At 34.7% G+C, this 24,460-nt stretch overlaps 2 protein-coding genes and 1 long non-coding RNA gene across 5 annotated transcripts in view; 1 reads left to right on the top strand and 2 right to left on the bottom strand.

Annotated features, from left to right (window-relative positions):
- The window catches only part of LOC111503577 (rho guanine nucleotide exchange factor 10), a 432,407-nt gene that overhangs the window by 121,305 nt on the left and 286,642 nt on the right, over window positions 1-24,460 (bottom strand). The gene's annotated exons all lie outside the window — the stretch shown is intronic.
- Window positions 1-24,460, top strand: part of LOC141482425 (uncharacterized) — a 391,773-nt gene that overhangs the window by 109,042 nt on the left and 258,271 nt on the right. The window lies entirely within an intron of this gene.
- Window positions 17,685-22,828, bottom strand: LOC141482426 (uncharacterized). The gene is made up of 3 exons (XR_012465529.1): window positions 20,162-22,828; window positions 18,375-18,485; window positions 17,685-18,320 (listed from the first exon to the last, which is right to left on the bottom strand). It is a non-coding gene; the product is annotated as an uncharacterized lncRNA (long non-coding RNA).

Raw genomic sequence — 24,460 nt, 5'->3', positions numbered from 1 at the left:
CTTAGTTCCGATGGAACCATGTCCTACAAGCAGGCCTCAACCATTCGAAGGGAGCTTGTCATGGAAATATGACATGATGATTACTTTTGGCTTGCATACAGGATGGTTCAACAAAAAGGCGTCGCTTGCGAATGCTGCTCAAATGAAAGAAATTTTAAATCAGATGGATTTTCCCAGATGGTAATTAAAATGAGAAAGAAAATCAGATCAGAAGAGACCTTTTTCAGAACTGACCAAACTGGAAACAAGAACGTTGAACAAAATATTTGAAGTGCCAGATCAACGGTATCTGATATAAATCATTCGGTAAATAATATTTCAATAACAGATTGAATCAATCAATACACATAATTAAACTGAACTGATCGCTGTCTGTTCATTTGTGCGCTCATCTCAAAAACGATCCAACCGATTCGAGAGCAGTTTTCACTAATGTATTTTGTTGAGCCATACTCAACCTTTAGTGTTTTTTTTATTTCATTAACTTCATGAATAATGAAGTTATGACAACTAAAGGATCACGTCAAACATTGGTTGAAAAATTACAATGAAAATACTGGTTAGTGTCTGTTATAAAAACTTGTATGAAAAAAAGAACGATCTAAACTTTTGCAAAAAATATAATGGTGAATAATAACAAAAGCAATCACCCGTTATATCGTAGCTTCAAGAGCTCTTGAGATAATTAAATTTTCATATGTGTAGGTCCTTATTGTAATGAATTTTATATAATTAACAGTAATCCCAGACTATATATAGTAGAACGCACATTGCGTAAAATCGAAATGAGCTCATTTTTTACGAAAAAAAAAAAGAAATTAAAGTTTTCTTATCCAAGTTGCGCACTGATTAAAAAAATCCAAAAAATAATTTTGTTTGCTCTTCCATCTTCTCTGAAACAAATTACCTAACCTCTGACCTTTAGTTCTCCGTCAGTAATTGCGAATCGACCCGATTACGTATTCCAATTTTCCCACCCCAAGATTGATTGCGAAATACAGGAAGGCGCCTCACTTACAGAATACAAAATATGGTGGCCTTTTAAAACAGCAACAAAGCAAATCGCATCAATTTTGGTTCGACCGACCACAAACACTTGTTAGACGGCCCATACACGATATCATAGTTGCACGCAGAGCCAAATGCATGCGCGCAAATTCGTGTGTATTACAAACTGACGAATCCGGTACGAAAAACCATCTTGAACATGTTTGAGTATTATTTGCACCATTTTGCAGCTTCGTTCTGAAAATTAAATTAGTATGGCGATAATTGTTCTTTTCAGAAACAAGCCATGTTAGAAATCATGAAAAATGTAGATAAGACCTTCTTCATTAGCAGAGTAGTTTAGGCGTAAACAAAATAGCCGTACGCCGCAAGGAACAATATAAATACTTTATTTCCAATACGCGTTTCACTATAATAGTTGTTTCCTCAGTAGGACTGGTATATAAGTATGTATCAAAGTTCAAATCATAATCACCCACTACTAAAACCGTACTCAAACGTAAATCCCAACCGTAAGTAAAGTATCATTTCACATTCGCTATCGTGCAAGCATCCTTCAGTTTCGCATCATCGTGTATGGGCCGACTTAGATGACCTTTTCTGTTCGTTCTTCGTTTTCACGAAGCTGTACACTTTTTACTCTTGAGGCCTTGCCTTGAAAATGCTAGTATCGTTTTCTATGTTCTCTGTACTCGATTCAAGAATAACAATGGTATTTTGTTTGATGTTTTCCACTGAAATGTCAGCGGAGATTTATAGTTCGTTAATTGGTCGGAAGGCTATTAAAACATATGATTGTTCAGAGACCTAAGGATGGAAATAAGGAAGTGACCGATTCGTCGTATTGTTATTTAGACAATTGCATGCGTGACTTTAGCTTTGATTGTGTAGGGCATGTATAACTTTAATGTTTCTAAATGGGACAGAGTGCGTGAAGGTAACTTATAGTATTTCCACGTGCAATATGAGTGGCACTTTGAGTTGCTTACATTCCCTCCGAATAATATAGTGAAGCATTAAACTATTTATATGTCAAGTCACAACTTGTTACACTAAAGTGTGTTATCACAATCTCAGAAAATACCAGTGAGGTCCGGTGTTTCTCAAGGGTCACATTTAGACCCACTACGCTTTCAATCATTTGAAACGGTGGTCTGAAACATGAAGATAGCAGCACTAGTAAATAAAAGCTAGTGAATTTAGTTTTTCATCTGTTAATAGTTACTAACTCAAGTTTGTGACAGAATACGTCTGTCGCAAGTTGCCCTTCATTCATATCATACTTTCAACGAACCACATGGCCTCAATCTCTAACATGTATTTCGTTGGTTATTCGGCTAATGAGTTTCGAAACTTCCTGTTGCCTGACAAAAAAAGCGATTTATTTTCAACAGGAGTACCCAGTTACAGGAAATGCTATTATTACAGAGTATATATGGAATAAATATTAAAAATGATGGAATATAAAAATGTATAAAAGTAAATGCTAAAACAAAGATTTTATTGAAGCTACTGCACATAAAATTCAATGGTGATCGTAGCATAATATTTGTGCGTGATGCTTCTCAATAGAATTTTAGATTGTGTCGACCTTCACTTCTTGGTACTAAGAAATTGATCTCGGGTAAAAGAACCGTACTGTCAATATTGTTGTTAAGTAATTTATGCAGGAATTTTATATCAAGGATAACTCTCCTATTTTCCAAAGAAGTCATATCAAATCGTGTCAACAATATGTTACGATCGATGCCACTCGTGGGGTATTGACCATCAACTTTAAGACATAAGTATTTTAGAAACTTCCTTTGCGCGCTCTCAATTGATGTTTTATGGTAGTCGTAAACTGGATTCCATAACACAAAGCCATACTCTAACTTAGATCTGGTATACGCAAAATATAGCAATTTTAAGGTGGCAATACTTTTGAAGTTTGTGCCATTTCTGTAAATGAATCCAAGCATCCTATTTGCATCGGCAGTCATATTCCTTATATGTGTTGTGAATGTTAATTTACTGCCGTATGTTATACCAAGATCTTTTATCTCATGTACGCGGTTGATTGTAGTTTTGTTGATTGAATAATCGTTTAAAATATAAAAAAGACATATAAATCCAAACATAAAAAGCCGAAAAGTCAAGTGCAAATGTGTCTTCACTAATTAAAAGCTTAATACATTTTGGCACTCGGAATAATTATTTTTTCTTCGCCTATTACGGTTAAACACATTGTTTTGACCGTAATTATATTATATAATCATTTGTATGTCTTCTTTTTTAGAAATATGAGAATTTTTGACATTCGAAATCATTTAGGTAGATTATCGATAGTCTCCTCACGGATTTGTATGACTTTATGTTGAATGTTGTATTAGAAACATGTTCATCAGAAACAGAAAAAATTGAAAATCTGACAACATCGCTCGCGTTTGCTCCTCCATCCCGCATACAATTTTCCCTACGTCCGAAAGTGTGGCCAGGAATATGTGGCTAACTTCACACTAATCTTTCGGAGGCCTTCTATCTCCAAGAAGATAAATGTCTCCGAACCGGATATAATGTCAGGTCAGACAATTTCGTTTTCTGCTTCGATAAATTTTTTGGGGGTTAAAATGGACACCAATATATTTTGGCACAATCATCATGTCGCTGGAATTGCAAAGGCTGCTTCTGAAAAGCTTGGAACACTGTTCCAAACCTGAAAACTGTACAACCTCAACAACTTTTGATGCTTTATAAAGCTCAGATCAGACCTTCTCTGGAGTATTGTTCTCATGCATGGAGCTCTGCCCCTAAACATACCTAAACATGCCCCTAAACATGCTGGATTTCATCCAGAAAAGAGCCATCTGCCTGATGGCTCTTGATAACCCTAGAACATCTACCACTCTATGTGGTACTCAATATTAAATCAACATGGAATTATTGGAATTAGTGTGGTTGTCAGTTGAAGTCAAATCAACTTTAAAACAATAAAGCTTACAACAATTGTTCTTATACTGATATCGTTATGACAAACGAAAAAAAAAAAATAAAAAATATGTTGGACAAAACGATTTAAAATGCTTTAATTTGATTTAAAAACATTTCTAAAGGATGTGCTTCCTTCCTAAATGTAACCACAAGTTTGTTAACATCAATCAACTTCATCACCTGGCTACCAAATTTCTTTTGTTATTCTCCGATTGTTTCACTCTCAGTCCAAATGTTATTTTTAGAAAGAACTGTACACAGTCTGTCTGGTATCGGCCTGCTTCAAAGTTATCGTTTCACCATAGGCGTACCACTTCCCATAAAAAAAATCTGTTATTGCAGTTAATATAGGATTCGGATAAGAACGTAAAAATAACCTGAAAGACATTTTTCGCTTCGATGAAATCTTCATCGTTAGGGAATTTTTCATCTGAGGGGCGAAAACATGGAGTACTCTTTTTGTGAATACTTTTTGAAGCCCGAAACTTTAATGACAAAAAAGTAAATAGTTCTGTAATAACTCATGTCAATCATTCTTATAGTATCATTCAGTATAAGTGAAAGAATTACCTGATGAAAATTCAAAACAAATTCAAGTAACACTTTTTGAGATTTTCACAAAATAGTTCACGAAACCGCAACACATGTTTCGTCATACAATAGCTTCCTCAGACATGTTAATGATCGCCTGAGAAAGCTGTTAGTGAAAAAACTCATAACATATTTTTACTTTGATATAATTTGTGTCAGTTATACGACATCCACGATCAAAATTAGAATCAACAATAATCTAAAATAAACTGGACATATTGAACACCTTTTGTACTTTGAACAACAAAACCGTGTATTGCGATGTAATGAGGTAATCATATTTAGGTAAAAAAACTATCAAAAAACGCCATTTGAACGTACCCGGCATAAGTACATTATCATGAAATTTCGATAGTATTTTGTGAAAAAGTAGTATGCAAATAGATATTTCCTCTCTGATGACAAAATTTTCGAGGAAGTAAAATGATCAATCATAAATTAAATAAATACGTTAGCACAGATAATGTTTAGCTGAAAATTGCATAAAAATGACTATTTTTTCAAAAAATGATAAACCTATTATTGAAAATTAAAGTTCACATCTTATAATGGATCAGATTTCGTTTCCATTACATATGATGTTACATCAAGATGTAGATTGAAAGCTGTACTATTTTTTACTAGGTATATATGAAAAAACCTGACTGACAGAATAATGGTCTGTCAATAATTGTTCTCAGAAAATGTACAATTATTTTTAAAAATTATAGAATTCAGTACAATACAAAAAATTTAGACGTGTATGTGACAATATTAATTGTGGTCTCAAGAGGCAGCATAGATACAATCCGAAAGTTTCCTCAGGCTGTAAGCTAAAAAAAGGCAAACTCAATTTGTTATTTTTTCTGTGATGGTTGCATTGAAAATATTGGAAAAGACCCCCAAAAAAATCAGGACAATTTTATATTCACATATAGAACACGATGTAAATAATTATAATGATGGTGGAAATATACTATTGTTAATTTCATTGCAGTTTCTTCTGTGTGTTTTTTTTGTGGTATATAAATTTTTCTGCGAGCAGAGAAATATCATTTACATATTTTATCCAAAAGTTGAGCGATTTGAATCCAAATTACTCATCAGTATGTACTGTATGATTAAATACAATTTAAAATGACATCAACCACTCATCAGTTGCTCTTCTAGGGTCATCCTCAGAAATCTTCGAGGGGTTTATACGATTTGAGGAAAGTCACCGTTTAATATGCAGTTCCAGGCGCAATGATCTGCTTAATATTCGGGTTAAAAATGAGGATTTAATTACTTACATTACATTAATTACTTCTTTTAAATCAAATATTTCAGTAAAAATAATTTCTTATCGTTCTAAAACGAAGCAAGTATTCTGAAGTTCCTCACAACTTTCGATTTACCATCGAAATTCGTTAACAAACGGTTTACCCTCAGTTCCGCCCATGGTTAGTTGAACAAATGTTCTATTCGACTAACCTCCTGCCACAAGTTAACCCATCTCGTCCCAGTGGGAGTATCTTTTTTGCTCTGGTGCACTTTAATAGCTTCAGACTGAACTCATCAGCAACTTTTCTAAATGTAATACTGAATATTTCTATGAAAATTCAGTGTTAGAAATTGAATTAATTCATGTTAACTATTCAGTTATGAAATACAAAAATATTTTGCAAACAAGTTCCCATGAAAATAGATTTTATTTACAGACCTTTCCCTTAACAATGTGGTAATATCGAAATTCGTTGAAATATTATTTTGAGAAATAGTCATAGAAGTTCACCTGAAAGTTTATTGTAATAACGAATCATGTTGGAATGTGACATTGGTAATGTAAGAAGGTAAAAAAAAATCTAAAGAAATAAACTCGTATATCCGTCTCGGATATACCTTCACAGTAGGTTGAATGCACTGACGCCTATCAGAAAACGACTACTCCACTGGCTAATACCACGAACGGCGTTGGATTATATCCGACAGGCGTCAGTGCAGGAATCTTCACAGAAAATTTCCTGCATATGCAATTGGTAATACAACTGAAAGAGTCGACATTCAATTGTGGACTGGGCACACTTGCAGACCGGTTTCGGGCTCATTAGCCACTCGTCAGGGCAAGATAGTGGCCATTATCGACCTAAAGTCAATGATATTCCGTAATTGAAAATCGAAATTCTTTCAGAGTATTTCATTCCTCGTTCTAAGTTGGAGCGAACAAGAAAATGTCACTCCATCTAGAGGACGAGTTACTAACCAACTGCATATCCGAAATTTGCCCGATTCCTCTGAATGAGGAAGAAAAAATTAGTCAGTGGGCAAGACATTCGAGAGATTCGTGTTAAGCTAGCAGAATCATCTCCTGATGATGCTCACTTGGTTAACGAAACGCGAGTTGGGAGACAGTATTTCGTTCTGGTGTGGGAGTGTTTTTAATGGATTAATTTCACGCCAGAAGTTTTAATTCTGCTTACCAAGCCAGCGGGACAACTTTGGATTTTCACATTTATTTTCATAATTTTATGCTAACATGAAACTGTTTTATACCCGATCGGGGACATCGTGGGCAAATTTTCAATTTGCAATAATTTTATATTCATTTTGGGCTCCTTCAATTACCAATTAAAAACTTTGTCACACTTTTCAATTCGTTAAAAAATGAGAAACAATTCTGAGAATGGAAAATTGGGCCAGACATGAGTTCAAAATTATCAATATGATTATATCCCTCCTTTATTCGAATAATATTTTTAAAAAACGATTTTTGCTTTCATACAGAGTACTTCAGATAATTATTCGAATTTTCAATTCAAACGATGAGCAAAAATTGTTCAATAGCGTAATGAAGGAGCCAAAAATGAACCTGAAATTATTGCAAATTAATGCGAGTGTAGAACAATGTTAAACCCAAAATCGGCTGGAGCGATTTGCATGATTGGGAACTTTGCTTCTCCAGGCTAGGTAGCCGTGGTCAAATGAGGTTGGGTTAGGTAAGGTCTGAAGTGAGGGTCTATTCGACCCTCCGCCGCAACCCGCAAGGGTTTGTTGTGGCTCACACCTACTCACACTCGACCAAATAAATCCAGCTTCTTAACAAAGCTGATTAGTTTGTATGGTGAGTGGTCTTTCAGGTCAGTATGGCTCTGCCGAACTCTAAAAACCTGATTCGGTCCCCAGCAGGGCAGGCACAAAGTATATGCTTTGCTGTATCATCATTTTCCAAACTGAAGGAACACACCTGTCTTCCGACAGTCCGAGTCTCTGCATACGATGATTCAAATGACAGTGACCAAGAACTGTTTGGTATCAAGCTTCGAAGGGTGAATAAATGCCTTGGAGTGAGCCAATCCTGGAAGATTCTGCCAGAAGTCCATAAATATTCATGTCATACAGGTGTTCAATGTTTGTTTGGCAAAGCCTAAAGCGATGCCAATGACAGGTTGTTTGACCAAGCCTAAAGCGATGCCAATGACAGGTTGTTTGGCCAAGCCTAAAGCGATTTCAATGACAGGTTCTGGTCCGATGAAGCTGCTTGCAGCACTCTCCTTTGCAAGGGAGTCAGCAGCTTCATTACCTTCCAGGCCAATATGGCCAGGAATCCAGACCAGAGACAATCTGTTAAGTCTTTCTATCGAGGAGAGTCGTTTTTGGCAATTTGCTACCAATTGAGACGTTGCTTGGTAGGATCCAAAAGCTTCCAACGCCGCTTGACTGTCCGAGAATATTTTTATTGACTTGTGTATGAGGTTGGATTTATCCAATATTTCCTTCTCCCGGTCAAATGAGGAGATTGGCTCTGAACGTTTCGTCCATAACTACGATAGGCATCTTCAGCGGTCGCTGCCTAGCCTGGATAGCCAAATTTCTTATTCGATTTCCATCTTTGAAAGCTTAAAATTTCAATGTTCATGATTTTTTTCGTTGCAATGTTTTCGCCTGCAATAGAAGAATAGCTAAAAAATCTTTTACACAAATTGACATCGTTCAATTTGTTACATTATGACAATTGTCACGGTGGGCGCAAAGACAACTGACGTTATGACATTTGTGATTATGCATGCCTGAATAATTGTTATGTCAAAATGGATGTAAAATCAGCAATATCCAGTGTTTTATTACAGTGATTTGTACAATCCCGAGAGCGAGAAGAACGAATGTTTCACAACGAAGCCGTAATTAAATTGGACTGCGGAATATTGCAAATCAATCCACTGCTGATGAAGAAGTGGAGCATCGTGTTCAGTGTTGTCAGATGTAATGGTTTACACTTAGTCTTCTGTTCTGGCTTTCGAACTATTGTTCTATAGTGTTTGAAAATTAAAATCTACTGAATACTCAATTCACTTTCTATAATAATTATCAATTGATTGTATATAGTAGAAATTACCATGGCGTGGCAACACTGATCGTGTTGGTATATTCCGATTTCGTGCATCACAAACATAAAAAGATTAATATAACCCATTGATTTTTTGAACAATCGGCGATAGGGGGGATAGGAATTATGGCGCAATGTGATTCAGAAAAATGTTTTCTTATGTGATTGGATTGTATTAGCTCAACGTTAAATTAAGGGCTATTCGAATGTATTGCTGCATCTCAACGCAATTTCAAAAACATTTGAATGGACCATATCGGAAAAGAATTTCGTCTGAAGAACATTTATTTATTTTAAGTTGGGTATCCTGTGTTTGTTGTAATATGTACTTAGTTGATGTTTATATTTTCCATTTTTTCGTTTCATTTCATGTTTTTTTTATTAAGTTTTTTACATATTTACTTGAGGTAATATCCTCAGTAGCATCGTACACAATGAACCATTATTTATTAGTACGGATTCATATCCGTGATACGAGAACGGAAAAATTTTATATTCTTCATGATGCCATCCATCACTACCAGAAAAATTACTCACCACTTCCTACATAGAAATATACTTCATCATTCGCTATTAATAATCCCATAAATCAAATGCACTTCAATCAATACCCACGAAATTGGAAGAAAAACATCAGCGAGATAAAAATCCTGGGATATGAACGTCATCCAACGGATGTTTCCATTGGCTGACAGTAATAAGATTTCATTCACAGTAAAGAATCTTGAGAGGATTATATTCAAGACAATAGTGATTTTAAGTACTTCCATCGAGTTGAGTGAGAACCGTACGAGATTGATCGGAACTGTGAATGCAGCTATGATCTGGAAATAAATGGTTAAAAACAGATTGAGAAAATCGAAGAAAGGAGAATTCAATATTCGTGTTCAGTGTTTTTATCATAAGGGCTAGCCTTCGAGAGTTGACAATAATTAGTTTGGTTTCGTTCACATTTCTCTCCTGGATTTTCATTTCATTTCTTTCAACTTTTCTTCTTGAGAAAGCTCAGAACTGGACGAAAATGCAGTATTGAAAAAAAATAGTTAATGCCTTGATCAGTGACAATTTCTGCAATGGAACTAGCCACCCAACACAAACGAAATCTTAGAGAAAAAAAAACGGAAACAATAAGAGGCCCTTCAGAAGGAATCTGAAGCAGATGAATGACTGCAAGATTAGCCAAACTGCAAATCTGGCTACAAGTTGGTGAATTTGGAGTATATACCATTTTCAATACATTCATTGAAAAACCAAATGTTTCGAGTCTACAAGAGTAACATCAAGACCGGTTTAGAGTTGCCAAGAAGAACAGAAAAAAATCAGCTGAGCCGAACATATCCTGTTTGGTATAGTTGTTTCGTTGTTCTTGGGTTTTGGATTCTCTTGGAAAATGAAAAAGTTTTTTCAATTAAGTGTCAAGACGTTTCGCCCCTGGCTAGAGGCTTTTTCAATTGTTTATTTGAATTTTTTTTTTTATAACACATTGGATATTTGACTGGTTTCCTTGCTTAACATTATTGATAACTTAACAGAGTCTCTCAGTAAAAAAATTAAAAATCAAACTCTGGTTTACTTTGCCAAGCTTTCGCTTCTAATGGGAAGCTTCTTCAGGGCCTATGCAGTCAAGCTGCATTAACCTTTCTATCTCCATCTTATCTATCTTTAAAATTGCGATCTCCAGAGTGATAAATAAATGAAGATGGTAACGATTGCAAAAAGTTATAAATGTTCTTTGAAATCCAGGAATCTACCTATCTCCGTCTATCTATTTTTCTGTAAAAACTATTTTCAGAAAATGTAAATACTGTGTGAGAGGTTAAATGAATATTTAGGACCAAATCATATATTTCACAAATATTACTATAAAAAATCTGAGAAAACTGATTTACCACAAAATAAGTACTATAAATATATTTTTATCTAACAAACTTCCTAACAGTTATATCAAATTCCGTAAAGCATGAGTCACTTTCAGAAATAGTGAGAAAACATCCTCAAATATATATCCGTTACGTCAAAGTTGATTTAGTGCAGGTGTAAAATTAAAAACCGAATTGCCATCAAGTTATCAGTTATCAAAACACTTCATTTTTCGCAGTAGAAGCAGTCAAAATAAAAAAGGAATGTTATACGGCCAGAAAAACGATACGTTATCAAATGATGTTTATGTTTCTGGAACTGATTAGTTCTGTTGTCCGTCTGTTTGGTTTATCATCGGCTTAGTGGTAAATTGTCTTTAATGAAAAGAGAAACCGAGTAATCGGAAATTAAATTTCCGGAAGAAAAACAAACGACCATTCAAAATAGAATATGAAAGGCATGGTCAACGTAACGATATTATTGGGATAGATGCGAGCGAGTTTCATAATACAGGGTGTCAATTAAAAAACGTTTCACCCTTAATATCACTCTCCAGGAAATAATTAATATGAAAACTCGATTAGACACAAAAATTTTAGGTTTCAAGAGAGACAGTTCCAAGCAATATTTTGGCTTAATCAGATGGATGGTCAAGTTTTTGGTCGAACTCTTTAGAAACAATTAGCGTTAAATGAATCAAATAATAAAATTTTTCCACACTAGAACAAAGACAATGTTTATTGACGTGCATTTCGCTTACTAATTTAGCATCATCGAAAAAATACTAAAACTGATCTGTTTAAAATCTGTTTTCATTAACGAATTCATTGTATTAGTTATTTTATTCTTATTTTGTTTGTTTGTTGAATTTTCCTTCCTATTTATACAATAAAGACAACCTGATCGACAGTTTCAGAACAATTGCTTTTAGAACTAAGAGAAGTTAATTAGAAATTGTAAATTGTTGAATCGAGTCTCCTTTTAGTAAATATTTACAATAAAATTGAACCAAAAAAAATTACTGAATCAAAAATACTACGATAGCTTTTAACATATAGTCAGTGGGCATACTTGAAGACTGGCTATAAATCAAACCATCCAAAAGAATAATTAGTTCAGGACAGTCTCCACTCCCTACACTGTAGGTTGATGGACTGACACCTATCAGAAAAAAACTATTCCTCTGGCTAATACCCTTTCTGATGCCAGTGCAGAATTCTTCACTGAAGTTATTCCTGCAAGTGTGTTCCAATAATTGAAAATAGATTCAGGCAGTTCAGGCGCTTCAGCTTAGTTCGAGGAATGATACTCTAAAGAAATTCGATTCTCAATTATCGGAAATCATCGACTTTATGTTGATGATAGATACCACCTTGCACTGACGAGTGGCCAAACAGCCTGAAACCGGTCTGCAAGTGTGTTCCAATAATTGAAAACAGATTCAGGCAGTTGTATCGCCAACAGCATATGCAGGAATAACTTCAGTAAAGAATCCTCCACTGGCACCTGTCGAATATAATCGAACCCCCTTCGTAGTATTATCCAGGGGAGTAGTTGTTTTCTGATAGGTGTCAGTAAATCAACCTACAGTGCAGGGAGTTGAGACTGGCCTGAACTAATTGTTCTTTTAGATAATTTGATTTATAGCCAGTCTTCAAATATGCTCAATGATTATATGTGTAAAGTTTTCTTTCCTTATACGAGGAATTGGGCAAATTTCGTATAAGCGGTTGGTTACCTCGTTCGCGGGCAGATGGGGCGATGACAAACCTGGTGTTTGTTGTCCGCTTCAGCCTAGTTCGAGGAATGATACTCTTGAGGGAATTCGATTTTCAATTATTGGTAATCATCGACTTTGTCGATTATTGTATACACTACCTTGCATTGACGAGTACAGCCCGAAACCGGTCTGTTCCAATAATTGAAAATCGATTCCGGCAGTTGTATCGCCAACAGCATATGCAGGAATAACGTCAGTGGAGAATCCTGCACTGATACCTGTCGGATATAATCCAGCGCCCTTCGTGGTATTAGCCAGGGGAGTAGTTGTTTTCTGATAGGTGTCAGTCCATCAACCTACAGTTTAGAGAGTTGAGACTGGCCTGAACTAATTGTTCTTTTACATAATATGATACTACGAAAGCATTTCATTTGCGTTTATCAAACAATGTTCAGATATTCAATTCTGAAAGCCGGATTGGGATGAACGATGTTCTTTTCTGCTATTTCTTTAAAACTATTTCTAAAGTGTTCGTTTTCTTTCGGAAGCAACAGAATTGTTCACCAATTTTTGACGATTTACACTGAATTTCTAATAAAGTTTTCTTGTGTTTTTCAGGATAACTGAAAAAACTTCGTAAATGATTCACCATTTTCCGAAAGAATTGGCCTACTTTTCGTTAATGGAACGTACCCACGAAGGGCGATACTTATTTTCAATGTAAGAAATTCAAAATATGAAAAACGACTTTCGAAAATTCGCCCAACAAATCTGACAAAAAAATTTGGCGTGCCGACATCCCTGCAGAATGAATTTGTGATAACGAAAATTTCAAGGGAACTTCAGCCACAGAACAACCAAATTGACAAGTGAAGTCAAAGAACTCATTAAAGCAGAAGCCAGCAGAGCTGCTTTCATTTCCAATCTTTGCAACTAACGTTGACAGAATCAAATATCTACGCCAACTATCTCCATCGTGTACCTCTACCATCTGTATTATTTCTGAAAATAGCTGAACTTTGCGCGAATGCTTCGAATCGTACTAAATATACCTAGCAATTATAAATAGAAACACACATGGACAAAATCACAATTAAACTAAAAACTCGCAGAGCATAGCGTGAACCGCAAAATGAAAAAAAAACAACCTGAATTGGATTGTTAATAACACGGCATGGGGTACGCTTCACTAAATGATACATGGCGAAGTGAAAATAGGTTATTACGGTGGTCTTTCACAAATAGATAAAAAGTTTTAAAATAGTTAGAATTGTACTGTCAAGGTATAATATTTTTAGAGATATACCGAATTGACTTTTCAAACTCGCGAGTACGTACTCAGTACGTATTTATTATTGCAATTTGTAGAAATAATTTCGGATTTTGAATGACGTTCACATGAAAATTTCATAAACTGCAAATTCCACAAAAATTTCAACTTTTCTCCGGAATAATTAGGACAACTAATACAAAATAGTATGAGATATTTTAAGTACTGCTCTGTATAGCTGCACTTGCGTTAATACCAAGAGGTTTTGAGCACTGCTCTATCTACTATTTCTAGCCGGAATGTCAGTTCGGTTTCATCCAGTAGCAGGACCATGCCGAAATCATTCCCTTAGATCCCCTACACATCGGTTTCGAGATATTACGTCTCATCAGCACAAGAAAGATGCAACCTGAACAGCAAAATGCCTGGGACTCCATTAATTTTGACGCGGCTCGACTGCATGTATGAAACCTGCGTCTAAGAGAAATATTGTTAACCATAGTAAAAGCTCCATCTCGTGATGGAGCTTTTACATGTTATGGAATATGGAATGCACACTATAATATTCAGAGAAAATTTTCAAAATTTGTAGCTTATTTTCGCTGTGATAATAAATATTCACTTAGAGTGAATGTGTGGAGGGTTTAGAGGTAAGGCCAGAAGGCGAGGCCATTCGGATGGAGATATTCCAGTTGATAGGTTCCCACTTCCCATTTTATTGTCCACAGCAATCTTCCCATATGAGGGCATCTCTAAGTCAGTTATGAATTAAATTCAGCCATGCAAGGTTTTTCGCCTCTAGTTTGGGTGAATCATAGTTCGAGAGTAGCGTTTGATGACCTACTTAGGGGGATTTTTCTCCCTCTTCTAATACACATTCTGCTGCTCAAGAATTTGTTGTCAGGCATACTCTATAAATGTCTTTATTTATGTCACCTCCATAAAGTTAGCAAGGCAACTTGCAGTAAACTTATTGAAATACCTATACTTTTTCAATTGTCGAATAATTGTCGAGAATTTGTCGTGTAAGAAAAATAATTGCCGCGCATCTCCTTTTTTTTATAAGGGGTAGTAGCCCTGCTAACTTGATATAAAGTTAGCTCAGCACCTGTAGTAAAATTTTCAATATAACTGAATTATTAAAACCTTCATTACTAGTATTTGTCGAATAATAGTCATAACCCAATCCATATCAAGAAATTTCCTGAAACGTATTTTTTGGAAAATATTGCATTTTTCGTGTCATACCTTGTACTATATGGATAATTTGAACCATATGGCAACACCGCAACAGGCGTGTTTGATTTCTTCATATATGTTTTAAAAGTATCACCAGTGAAAAGTGCTAAAATAAATTTGTAATGTATCTACGTGGAAATTACCGATACACTTTTTTGTTTCATCAATTTTTGTAATCCTATAATCATGTCGAATATTTTTTGCAATTAGCAACCTATTGACCAATTGTATCTCTTTCGACAATCGTTTATAAATAATTAATAATTTTTTTTACAAAAGACAACTTATTGATCAATTGTCGTATATCTTTCGACAATTGTTTATGAATGAAAAACAATTGTCGCTCTTTATTTTTTTTAAATAGGTGGCTCTACTAACTTGATATAAAGTTAGCATGATCATCCCAGTACAGGTCTGAATAATTCTTAAATGTCGAAATTTTTGTTATTGATATTTTGTCGAGTAACTGTCGTATCTCTTTCGACAATTGTACAGGTTTCAATAATACTCAAATATCGGAATTTTTGCTATTAATATTTGTCGAGTAATTGTCGTAACGCTCTTCATGTGAGAAAACGATAAAAAATGTATTTTTCTTTACGTTATATTTTAAGAGTAGTTTGCGCTAGATGGCAACGCCGCAATAAAAATATCTTATTCGTTCATTAGTTTTTTCTAGAGATATTCAAAAAGTAAAGTATTGATGAATTGTCGGAATATCAGAATTGATATGTCGTATGTATTCCAGTTGAAAAAGTCGATTATATTAAAGAGGAATTATGAATTTTTCCCAGCGGGCAACGTGATCGTGTTTTTCTGTTATTTATTTTTTTTCACAAAAGATACATTATTGATGGATTGTCGTATCTGACGAACTGATTTCGCAATTTATCGCAGCTGTCCGCTCCCAGTGGACGAGAGGCCTTAGCTATTATAGCTAAGTCATAATATCCGCAATTTGTTCAAATTAGTCAATTAAAACATGAGAAGAATCGAAAGAGGTGGACAATTCTATCATGATATTAGTTCTTATCCAACTGAATAGCCGGATGATTATGTACATTTATTTTTTTTTGAATTATACGATCAGTAACATTCGTTTAGAAATTACGATTACGATTAGTACAAAATGCCGTGGACTTTTTAATGTTCCATGATGAAATTACATCTCTTAATTGCACCCGTGCGAGCCTGATTTCTCTATAATTTTTGCGAGTTTTTTATGACTCTCGACAAAAAAACGCGAATAATCTAGAACGGAAAAATATCAATGCCTATTTAGGCATATAGCATGTAAATTTTCGCCAAAAATCCGACTTCTATATCTCGAATAAAATGAAAATTGTGTAAACATAACGAGGAGAATTTATCGACATAATATAATCCCCGAACAGTAGAGTCAAGTAGGCGGGACCGTAAAAACGAATGAAATTGGAAATGGAACAGGTTCAGCCTCGCGGGTCTGAAAATAATTTTCATATTCAAAAGTCAAAGTTCATCTGGCTGCCGAATAATTATGAGATGAACTTTTTTACATGAAGCAGTTGCCAAGAGAACAAATAAGATGAAATATTGTAAGTACAAGCTCTGTTGAAATGTATTCATTCACTAGCGACCCGTCTCTGCTTCTGCATATTTGCCTTTATTTGTTATAGTGCTGCATAAGCATCTACTAATATGAAACTGAAAATTCACTCACACAGAAGTATGTTCAACTATCAATTTTAATTTTGGTATAATAGTAGTTATTCAAAAATTTCAGTGCCTCACTATGTAAAATAATTGCAACATTTCTTCATCACGCGAATCGCAGCGATTTGTGAGGCTACTTGAATTTATTTTGTCGCACGATAGTTTCAATTTTGCGATAATTTCCAGGATATTTAAATTGAAATTGTATGGTTAAAAGGTTTAATTCGCAAAGAAATGCTTAGGATAACTAACGTATTCAATTTGATAGCGAATAATATTGTTACAAGTTTGGACTTTAATTGACTGAAAAAGTTATAAACAGATTTGAAAACTATGGAAGATTTTAAGTCGTTTCCAAAAAATTGACAGGAAAGTGTTCTTATTTTCAAATTTTTTCAAATATTGAATGTACTTAGTTAACTACCTGAGTGATCCAATAATTTTTCTGAAGTTTCATGTCGTTTTGTGTTGATGTTGCAATGTTGTTTATTTTTTATTATGTATCTTATATGTCTAATGGGTTTTAAAATAGTTACATTTTTATGACAGATGCGAAATGAAACTTTGTATGTTTTTATCACTTTTATTCGTAACTAACGTTGTTACTGCAGTTTCGTCCTATAAGGACATTTTCAAACAATTACAATAAACTCTGCAGTAGCAACATTAGTTACGAATAAAAGTGATAAAAACATACAAAGTTTCATTTCTCATGATGGATCTCCTACACCGTAGTAACTAACGGCTACATTCGTCAATTTAGTTATATTATCAACACGAAGAAACTACTTTCCGAGCCCCGAAAAAGAATTTAATTAAATTCGAAAAGTCGGCAAGAGAACAATTGTGTTTTTTAACAATTGAATGTACTTACTATTAGACTTGTTAATGTTCAAATCCTTCAACTTTTTAAATCATAGTCACATAAAGTTATTCTCGCTTTTGTTGATACTACAAAAAGTTGAGTTTTTTCGTAGGCTATTGTACCGTCACATCTTTCCTCTTTTATATGTCGACCATGATGCAAACATACATCTGACAAAAAAATTGATCTAGGCCTTTCAACTTACAGAAGTTCGAAATTATGGCCAGGTTATACTTTGTCGTTATATTATTAATTGTTCACTAGTTTCTAGTAAGTTATCTCTTTGTATAAATCATATTTTGAAAAAGACTGTCTTTCACTTGCTTTAAAAATGGGAAAATGGTGGTTACATTAGATTTTCTGATTTTTCAGAGTTGATTTTCGTTGACATACTATTTTCATAACTATAGAATCAATTCACACTGCTCAAAGAACTGAGAGAGATGTTCCTATCTAGATCCAGCAGATTTATTTGAGAAGAATTATGAATCATAGGTGAAATTTACCCTCTAATAACTAACCTACCTATTTATCACTGATGAAATTTTCAAAAAACACTGAGAGAAAATAAAGCACAATTTTTTCTTCATAGAGCTTTTACTCGTTCATTGTGTATAAAATCTATTCTGGAATAACTAACAGGTAGTCAACCTTTTCACGCTTGATCTCTATTCACTTCTTACTTCCTTTCCAAGAATCAATACAAAAGGGTTATTTTTGAGCTGTGCCATTATGTGACAGTTGTCTCCCACCACTGCTGCATCTGTGCAGAAAAGAATCCTAGAGCATAAAAAGACAAGGTGCGATTTTTATATACCTAATATACCATGCGAGTCTCTTGGAATAATTCAATAGATCACAAACAAGGTCACGGCGATTTCATTTTAAATTTCGCTCCTTCCATGAAAACCCTCCATGAAGATCTATTCTAAAAAATATTCCATTTTAAATTCAATCAAATTTTCATGGCTGGGACTAACTACTACAGTGAGGATTGAGTGAATCGTCTTTCACTGTACTAGTGTGGAGTTAAATAGTCTGGTTCACATGTACTCGATTTATTTAGCTCTTTTTGGTGACATTTTTCAGCCCTGTCCAAAAATTACGACCAACGTGTCATTCGATTCGTATTTTTGCCTAGAAAGTTTAAGGAAAGGTCCGAAAACGTGCCGATAAAAATTACAAAAGTTATAAACAATTAAGTGAAAAAAAATTGGGCTCTAGTTTTTTCTTAATATCTTGGAAAATTTTCAAAATTTTGGAAATTTGAAAAAAGATTTGAAAAGATCAATGAATTTTCGTGAAAAAAGTCCCGACTCCCGAAACTGTATCTCGATTATTTATAATTTTTACAGAGTCCTGAAAATAGAGCCAAAAGCGGGTAGTCTGGCTTCCGCGCGTCTTTCGTCACTCTGACATAAAAACAAAAAAATAATTTAAACATATCAAATGTAAATATTAAGGAATGAAAGAATTCATGTAATGTTGGGATACATCAATAAACTACAATCCGCAGTCAAAAAATTTTTATCCCAATATTAACGTTAATTATAAATTTGTTAATTAATAACTTTTTCTGAATTGAAAGTTAATATAAAAAATCCTATAATTATTGAACTAAAACCCTGGCATTTTTTTCCTTTGGTGAAGTTATCCTTAATAGGCAAAAAAATAGATTACCGTTGCCTAAATAAAAAAAATTGTTATTTTCTATTTTTTATTAACAATTGAAAATAAAAAATACATTACATTTTTTTTTTATTTTTTATCGTTTCAATGTCTCATGGCTCATGATTTCTGTGTAATTCAATGTTCATAAATTCGTGCTCAGTTGTTGAGGCGGGTTTTTATTTTCACTTTGAATCTGAAAGAAACATGTGCGTGATCTACACTTCTATATCAGTACTCAATGATGGAGAAAAAAAAGTCAAATCCAAGTTTTTCCCTTCACCAATGAAACGCCATACAAGTATAATAATATACTCCTGAAACGTGTTCATATTTGGGAAATATAAATGTTCGTAAGATTCGATTTAACCAGAATAAGAAGCAAGAATTCACAATTAACATTCAACAACTAAAATAGGACTCTTCAACTGAGTTTTTGTTACTTTGAATATGTTTAATATAAGATATTTTATTGTTGGTTAACCATATGAACCGCCCGGTATATATTTTCAGCCCCCTATTCTATTTCAAATGATTTTTTTAGGTGAAATCATTAACTTGGAAACGATTAATGACGTTTCATTAGAAAATAACATAAGCTTGATAAGCATCGATACTATTCAGTACCCTGTATCTTGGTGAACATTTTCAAAATAATTGAATGCATTAATCTGAATCATCTGAAACTTATAGTTGAAATATTTCCCGATACTTTACATTTCCACATCGAATTTCTAATACAAGCTCAATTTGACACACACTGTATATCTCATTTCAATAATCAAACAAGTGGTTTCAATATATAAGTTACATGTCAAGATCTGAAAAAAAAATGTCACCAACGAAAACCATCAACATTAACTTATCAGTAGACTGGTAACTGGAGGATGGTAACTTGAGACTTATAATTCATGTAACAAAGTATCTATCACTTACATTTTATCAGCACAATACCGTCTCGCATCGTCTCCATATTAGGCATTTTCTAACAGTTAGAAACAGCAACCTCGAAAAAATCTCATCTCATTTGAGTAACAATAATGAAAACATCCGACATATATTCCGTGTTTAACCACAGAAATACACTAGAATTGATCTAAAAACGATGTAGACCGCTAACTCACACAATTACCTATATCAACTATCAAAATTAGACGAGTTTTCAGAATTTAAAATTCCACGCACTGAACCTGTCATGAAAATCAGTCGTGATTTTAAATCAGCCAGGAGAAAATCCCGTTTTCCAGAACACGTGACACTCGATTCGTTAACTGTTTTGATTCGGCACAACTGAAACGATTATTCCAAACTCACAATCCGTTACTCTAACCTCACTTTTTCGCGAACATGTGCCATTTCGAGAGGCAGCACTCTGGAAAGAATTCCAAACGAAAAACAACAACGTGACAAAAGGGCAAATATGGCCACGCTCGCATCGAGAGTGTTACACCGACTGTGGTATGGAATCACAGCCGAGTTTTGTTCTCTCTACGGTACGGTAGGTAGAATATCCGCCCGAGTTTTGTGTTTGTAACGTTATGCTGGGTCCTTCGTGTGTCGTTTGGGTTGATAGCCCTTGGTATAGTGAATGGGTTGGTGCACCATGAAGTGTGATCGACAATATTCATGTGCTGGGTACGTTTCAGAGAAGGTGGGAAAGAAGTGGAATGCTTATATGTAGAGCGAATTTCGTGATTGTAAAAAAGTGTTGAAACTTCTCGAATTCCTTTTGTGCCATTATATACAGGGCGTTTAACTCAAAATATTTAATACACATTGGTTGTATATTGGATCGTTTATACTGGGATATTGAACTGTCATTTTTTTGTCATTCAAAACGAAATTTGCCAATATTTTGTAAAAAGTTTCCAGGTTCTTCTAAAATACTTCCACCTGGAGTTTCATCTTCCGTTCCAGGATGGCAGACCAATGTGAAAACAGGTCGTCTGCAAATGCTCTTTCTGAGATATTAACTCTCCCAACTTTCTATATCCAACATGTAGTTTTCAGTTTTTGTTATGCGATCCTCTATTATCTTACCCATCAATATGTTGAATAACACTGGACTTGAACCTCCACATTGCTTTAGACCTCCTTTTGTTGAGGAAGTTTCGGATATTCTGTTATTGGTTATAACACGATCAACATTTATTGTGTTCAATTTGTACTAAATAATCAATAGTAAATAGTGGTTGTTACATATTTATAGTTTTCTACCATTACATTTTTCACCATAGCACTATTTTCTGTTACTAGTGGTATATAATCAATTATTGGTTTCTCTTTTCTGCTTTTAACTTTCCTGCTCTTTAACCTACTCTGCTATTAATATCTTCAGCTATACAAATTAATCCTTTAGCTTCTTCAGTAATTGATGTTTAGCCTTTCCATAAAGTATCTTTATCATTTGTTGTTTCGTCTGCGTTTAGATCATATACAGTATTATTGTCTTGTACTACGATATTCCATCATTTAATTCTACAAGAAGTGTTCGTTATAACCAATTTTTACTGTTATGTATTTGACCTGTTATTTTGTTATGAATTATTTACTAAGAAAACACGCTAATAGCTGAAATATTTTATTCTTTTTTGGTTAACATGTTTTCTATTTTTCGTAAAATAATCAGAAATGTTGATTGCGTTTCGTTTTGTATGACAAGAGAGTAGGTGTGAGTATTGTTGAAAAATCTATCAGAAATTTTCATTATGCCTAGTGTGAGAATACTTCCAATTTTCCATTAAATGAGAGAGCTAGATAAAGACCGAATTGTTGGTTTTACGGAAGGAAGTCAGCTTGTCTTCCAGAGAAGTAACCACTAGGATGAAAATATATCTGAATACTGTGGTGAACGATTGTCGAGCATGTTTTCAAGAAGGCCGAACAAAAAGAACAAGAGATACTGGAGTTTTTTCCCAACACAAAATCGTTATTTGAACACCTCGACACGTGTTTCGATCACCAAGTGATCATCTTCAAGATGAGGTTGGAAGAATCCAACCTCATACACAAATCAATACAAATATTTTCGGACAGTCAGGCGGCGTTGGAAGCACTTGGTTCCTACCGAGCAACAGTCTAAAATGGTAGCAAATTGTCAAAAACGACTCTCCTCGATAGGAAGACGTAACAGATTGTCTCTGGTCTGGATTCCTGGCCATACTGGCCTGAAAGGCAATTAGGCTGCTGACTCCCTTGCAAAGGAGGGTGCTGCAAGCAGCTTTATCGGACCAGAACCTTTGTTTGGCATCGCTTTAGGCTCTGCCAAACAAAGATTCAACACCTGGATGGCAAAAAGATTTATGGACTTCTGGCAGAATATTCCAGGATTGGCTCACTCCAAGGCGTTTATTCACCCTTCGAAACTTGATACCAAACAGTTGTTGGACTACAGTAGGGATGAACTACGATGTCTATCAGGCCTTCTTATAGGTCACTGTCATTTAAATAATCATATGCAAAGACTCGGACTTTCGGAAGACAGTGTGTGTTGCCTCTGTTTGGAAAATGATGAAACAGCAGAGCACATACTTTGTGCCTGCCCCGCTGGGAAACGAGTCAGGTTTTTAGAATTCGGCAGAGCCGTACGCTTACCATCTGACCTGAAAGCTTCGTCGAGAAGCTGGGTTAATTTGGTCGAGTGTGAATAGGTGTGAACCCTAATAAACCCTTCTGGGTTGCGGTGGAGGGTCTAATGGACGCACTCACTTTGGACCTAATCTAACCTAACCTATAACGGTGAATAAAGACCAAATGAAAATATAGTTAAACAAGATAAATATCTCAAACCAAGTAAAATTTTTCACATTTCGCAACATAATTTTCTTTCCTGGACTTGTCGGGAGAAAATATGTTTTATTATTATGAGTGTTTCAAAATGATTGATTTTTTAACAGTTTTCATTTTTGACTCAGAAATTTCCACTTTAGACTTGTTAATAGTGGAAATAAATAAATATTATGAAATAATACATTTTGCAAAAACCAATACGAGCCGAAAACACACCAGTGACTATTATTACTAATTCCAGCTGGTTCATAATAGATTCTACCGTAAAGGCATTTCCTGCCTTCACGACATGAATAGGCAAAAACCCCCAATCTCAATTTCCAATGATTCCCATATTGAAACCGTCACGCAAGCGAAAAAGTCCAATCTCGTGGGACAAAGCGTCACCATCTCGGCTTCGAAATGAGTCGATCCCCTCCTTCCCATCCCTACCACGTGGTTTGGAACAAGAAGTTTACTGAACCGCATTTCTATACGGGTCTCTGAAACAGTTCAAGGTCGCTGAAAATCATTCCACTTTTACTTTGATGGTTGTCGGCTTGTTTTTTCGTAACTTCTACACAGACTCGCACGCTGTTTCACTTTTCATCTCATGAACCAGATGGTGGACAAAATTGGAATAGACTGAATAGTGGTGTATTCTCAAAATCTGCTACGTGCAAATCCTAGAATGACAATAATTACTAGGCACTACAATGAATAACGATAATGGTAGTGCTTAACATTCCACTGCTTACGCTGTTTCTTAGAGATACATTGTTAAATAATTTTTGAAATACTTGATAAAATACAATGAAAATTATTTCTTTCTCTTAGACAACCGTTACAAATATATAGAAATTGTCATTATAACAATAAAAATACAGATTTATTAGGGAATGCAAGAACAATAAATATATACACATGTTTTACATAGGTACTACTATGTCGAAAATGTACCTGAGTTTGGTAAATGAAATGCAAAATATGAATTATCTATCCAAATTCATTGCATCGCCTTCAAAGCAGGCTCCTTTCGAAATAATACATTTACGCCAACGAACAACCTAATCATCGATACATTTTTTAGACTCGACTTTAGTACTCGCTGGTATTTCTTTTTAATGTCATCTTACGACTGGAAACGGATGCCTCGGATGAATTTTGAGTTTTAAAAAAGTCAGCAGGAGCCAAATCAGGTGAATACGGTGGCTGTTCAATAAGATTTGTTGAATTTTTGGGCAGAAATTCGTTGACACTGATAGCCTTGTGAGATAAAGCGTTATCGTGGTGCAAAGTTCATGCTTTTTCTAGGCATTTTTAGACTAATTTGCTCGCTCAAACCCCGCATAACGCTCAGATAATATCCTGTATTTACAGTCTTACCTCCTGGCAAGAATTTTGAGTGCACAACACCACGGTATTAAAAAAAACTGTCGTCACCTTCACCATGGTCGACATTGATGA

Source organism: Leptinotarsa decemlineata, unplaced genomic scaffold (genome assembly GCF_025532065.1).
Source record: "Leptinotarsa decemlineata unplaced genomic scaffold, Ldec_3_MD MMD2_tig00001064_RagTag_RagTag, whole genome shotgun sequence".
Taxonomy (NCBI): Eukaryota; Metazoa; Arthropoda; class Insecta; order Coleoptera; family Chrysomelidae; genus Leptinotarsa; species Leptinotarsa decemlineata.
This window is presented reverse-complemented; position numbering and strand designations above follow the sequence as displayed.